The sequence below is a fragment of the Callospermophilus lateralis genome, chromosome 16, assembly GCF_048772815.1.
Source record: "Callospermophilus lateralis isolate mCalLat2 chromosome 16, mCalLat2.hap1, whole genome shotgun sequence".
NCBI lineage: Eukaryota > Metazoa > Chordata > Mammalia > Rodentia > Sciuridae > Callospermophilus > Callospermophilus lateralis.
This window is the reverse complement of record NC_135320.1, coordinates 74,613,570-74,617,947: the sequence shown is the minus strand read 5'-3', so window position 1 is coordinate 74,617,947 and position 4,378 is coordinate 74,613,570.

Sequence of the window (4,378 nt, the reverse complement as noted above, 5' to 3'; positions counted from 1 at the left end):
CTATGAATCTGACAACTCTCAGATCTGGTGACAACAGGAGAAAGGGGATGCTGTCTAACTTTTCTGATAATCCATATCAGGTTTCTAAGTTTCCATCTTTCTTTGACCACTTAAAAAAGTCAGAGCAATGCTAGGGTTGGGTGACAGAAATAAAGGGACTTTAGATGGCATGTGAGCTGCATGTTCATTCACCAGAATAAACCAATAAGCTAAGTGGCCTGGCTCTTCCCTGTGTCCATGGAGAGGGCCCTGGAAACTCCAGATGCTCCTCCTGTTCTAGGAAAAAATAGGATGGATTCTTCAGGAAGGGAACCTCCCTTCACCTAGTGGAATGGAAATATGAGAAATAGGGTGATATTTTGGTTTTACATTAGGCTTTTTATATTGCCTAGCAGTGAGGAGCGCTCTCGAGGATGAGTGCTCTTCTGTGGGGGAAGCTGTGAAAGGTCTGTATATGTTTAGGAAGCACCAAGCCTAGGAATAGGGTGGTAGGAATGCATTGCTGAAGGATTTGTGACTATATCTTTCTAATATCTCAGAATCCCAGGAGCTATGCTTATCCCAGATAACTAAAAATATGCCTAAGCCAGGAAAATATACCTGGACAAGAAGAAGACAGCTCCTCAGGCTCGCAGAGCCTCCTCACTGCTTAGAACTCCTTACCTGGGGTGTGCTGGTAAACGCTTCCTAATTGGCTCTCCAGTAGGAAAAAACACTGTTTTTTTAGTGTTGCCAATTGTCATGGTGTAAATGCTCCTGATACTCCCTCCATAGGTTTATCAAATTATCTGTGACCATCACGGATGCAGAGTTGGAGAAAAATGTGCACACTCTGCTCTTGCAAGAGGTGGGAGAGGCTGCCGCATACCACTGCCCCAACCTCCTGCGTGAGCCACCATGCTCATGTGCTCTGGGTCAGCCAGCAAAGGCAGTGAGCCCAGGTATCCTCCTGTTCCTGGAAAAAGAACCTTGTCTCCTTCACCATTTCTGTGAACTAATTCAAAGATTTGGACACTTCTTTCAATTTCTTTCTCTGAGATACACAGTAGCATGTTAGAGGAGGACAACAATATTTCTCTATAACGAGGACCTGTTTTCCTCCTGGACCCAATCTAGAAGGTACTATTTGTACCAAAATACTAAAGGCTATACATTTCTTTCCTATTATAACAGAGACTTAGAGACATGGGTATTACTAAATATTGAAGCAAAAAAAGAAGGTTGAATTTTGGGAGTAAATGAATACAGCAGTCCATCCTAGAATTGTAAATGACAGGCAGTGGTGTTTTTTTAGAGCATATTGGTAGAAATCGAAGCCTCATAAGGAATGCATTTGAGAATCACTACATTTAATAAAGCGTGGACTTTTAGCAATTACACACTGAAAGATTGATGCTTTTCTAAAAGTGACATTGAGTGCTCTGATATAAATGTGTAACCACCACTGTTTAGACTAGAAAGATGAGAACAAGAGGGAATACTGATTGAATGAGATTGAAGTGAGCTCTTCTAGAGCCCAGAGCAATGGCGCTTCAGCTTTAGAGGGCATTAAATTAAATATTGTGGAGGAAGTTTGTTCAGAAAGTGGGTTTATAGGTGTGGCAGGTGCTGTTGGGCACTGCAGGCTTCCTTAGGCACCCCCCTCCCTGGGTATCCAAGAGACTTCATGGCTTTCTGGCTGGGGGCTTTCTCTCTGGTGTAGAATGAACAGATTCAACCTGGGTCTGGAGGCATCCTGGAAATTTCTGGAAGTTAGTTCACTCTCAAACAATCATAATGGGAGCTGGGGCAGATATGCCTGCTCTCTGCCTCTTCAAATGGTATGACTGTATGGTATGTTCTACACTAGAGGTTCTCAAACTGTTTTCTGGGGACCTGAGGAGGGACCCTAACATTCTACTAGGGGTCTCTGATATCAAAACTATTTTTGAAGTAATGTCAAGATGTCCTTTGCCTCTTTCACTTACATTCTACCACAGGGGTGTGATGGAGTTTCCCAGAGGTGACATGACATGTAATAATTGTCAAACCCTATGAATTCTTGTGTTTTAAAACTCTTAGTGTTTTAGAGTTTCAGAGAAGAGGGGGATCAGAAAAACTTATAGTGATGGCAAAAACACTCAGGCTGTGTGAGTCAATGAATTTGTCATTGAAAACTAATTTTATGTCCTCTCTGGACATGGTACATCAGCTCACACTTTACATAGGTGACTGAGTGTGCAATGTGTAAAACTGTCAGAGTTTGAACTATTTTTCAAAGCAAATGTTGAGAGAGAGAGAGAGAGAGAGAGAGAGAGAGAGAGAGAGAGACTGACTATGCATCTGGTCACACAGGGCACCGTGGATGCATTAGTCAGCTTTGTACTGCTATAACCAATACCTGAGGTAAATCAACTTAGAAAAGAGTGAAGGTTTACTTGGCGAGGTGTAGCACATTGTGTGAGAGTACACAGCTCAGGAAGCTCACAAGTCATGATTGTCAGAGAATGAAGGACACAGAAGAAGGGGCCAGAATCCTAATATCTCCTTCAAGGACACACCTCCAGTGACTTAACTTCCTCCCACTGTGCCTCACCTCTTAAATGTTCTACCACCTCCCAATATTGCTATAGCTGGGGACCAAGCCTAACCCTAACCCTAACCCTAACCCTAACCCTAAGCTCATAGTGCTTTAGAGAACATTTCAGATTGAAACTATAGCACTGGATGGTCTATATGGGCTCTTTTTTTTTTTAAACCTCCTATAATACATGATGTTTTAGTTTAGAAAATGTCTACTTTCAAAGCATTTAATCACTTTTAAAAAGTTGTTGGAAAAATTGAGATGCATCAATCTAAGATGTCATGCCTTTGGAATGAACACCCTGGACTGACTATTATTACTTTTCTAATATTTTTAATACTACCTAGAGACAGAGTCTTGCTTCAATTTTGATGCTGTTACTTTCTTCTTTCATTATTTTTTCTTCAGTTAAATCTCATGCTGCTAGCCAGAAGTTGAGCAGTTTCTGTCCAAAGTCTTGTCTGACAGTCTGATGTCTGACAAGATAACAGCAGTCAGGACTGACATGTAACTCAGTCACACCAGTGATTTGTTGCTTGGCAGTTTCTTTAAGCTATTTTGTGGCCTTTAGCAACTCTTCCTGCCTTCTGTGGCATTGCTTGGTGTGTGATAGGGAATTCTCTGGCATATATTTCAATGATCAAATGTAACACAGCTTCATCTATCTGTGAGGATGGTTTGCCAGAAAATATGGATTTGTGGTTATACTAATTAGGATGGACCAGGCTATATCAATACCTCAGTGGCCTAAACCACGGTATTTCTTGCTCATGCCACATGTTTTTTCTGGGTTGTCTGGAAGTTTTTCTCCACATTACCTTATTTCTAGGACCCAGCTGATGGAGAATGGTCCCTGTTTGAACATTTCTGGCTACTGTAGCAGAGGGAAACAAGAAGAAATAAATTGCTCAGTGTTCTTGAAGTCACCCATACCACTGGTGCTCTCATTTCTCTGGCTATACCATATAACCATACTGATCTTCTGTGATTTAGGGAAGTGCAATCAGACCGCATGCCTGAGAGAGGCAGTGGAGATATTTGGTGCACAGCATCTGGTCAGAATGGACTCTTTTACTCTCTTTCCTACATGCAAAATTTCCTTATTGCCTCCCCAAGGGAATCAGTTCAAAAATTTGATTTGTTCCTGGCACCTGACTTGAAGGGCAGAACCTCTGGTGATGTTAGGTGGTTCTTCATTGGGTATGGTATGTAGTAGCTTCTGTATCAGGTTGAATGTGGCACCTCTTGACTCAGAGACCTTTGAGCTAAAAATACAATTTATTCTGCTCCTCTGTTTTGATCCCCTCTTCACACAGTTGGTAGGAAAGGTAGAATAGGAACTTTATAACTAGCAGCACTTCCATTCATAGAAGGGGAGAGTGGGATATACAGTGGTCACTCTTCTTAAGCAAGTTTGAAATCCCTCTGAGTGGACACTGCAAAGACCTCTTGACTTGGAGGCAGGGAATCTTCCTAGATCAACCTTGGGGGATGGGGGAAGAACTCTTTCCCAACTCAGTTGCTCTCTGCAAACTTTACGGCCACACTCTGGGAGTTCCTTCTTATCCATCATTCTCTTGGCTTCTTCTGAAGTGGACATTGGCAACTATGTCCTACTTAGGGGCTGTCCGTTAACTGTAGGCCACTATCTGTATTTAAACAGTTGGGGTTCCTGTGTTGGTTTTAAGTCTCAAATACTAGTTACTTTTAATCTTTTGGCAGTGTAATTCTATGAAGAAATATAGCTTCTTCTCTAACAAATCACAGTCAGCCTCATGTGCCAATAAAGGTTGTATTTGGACAAACTTCTTAGAT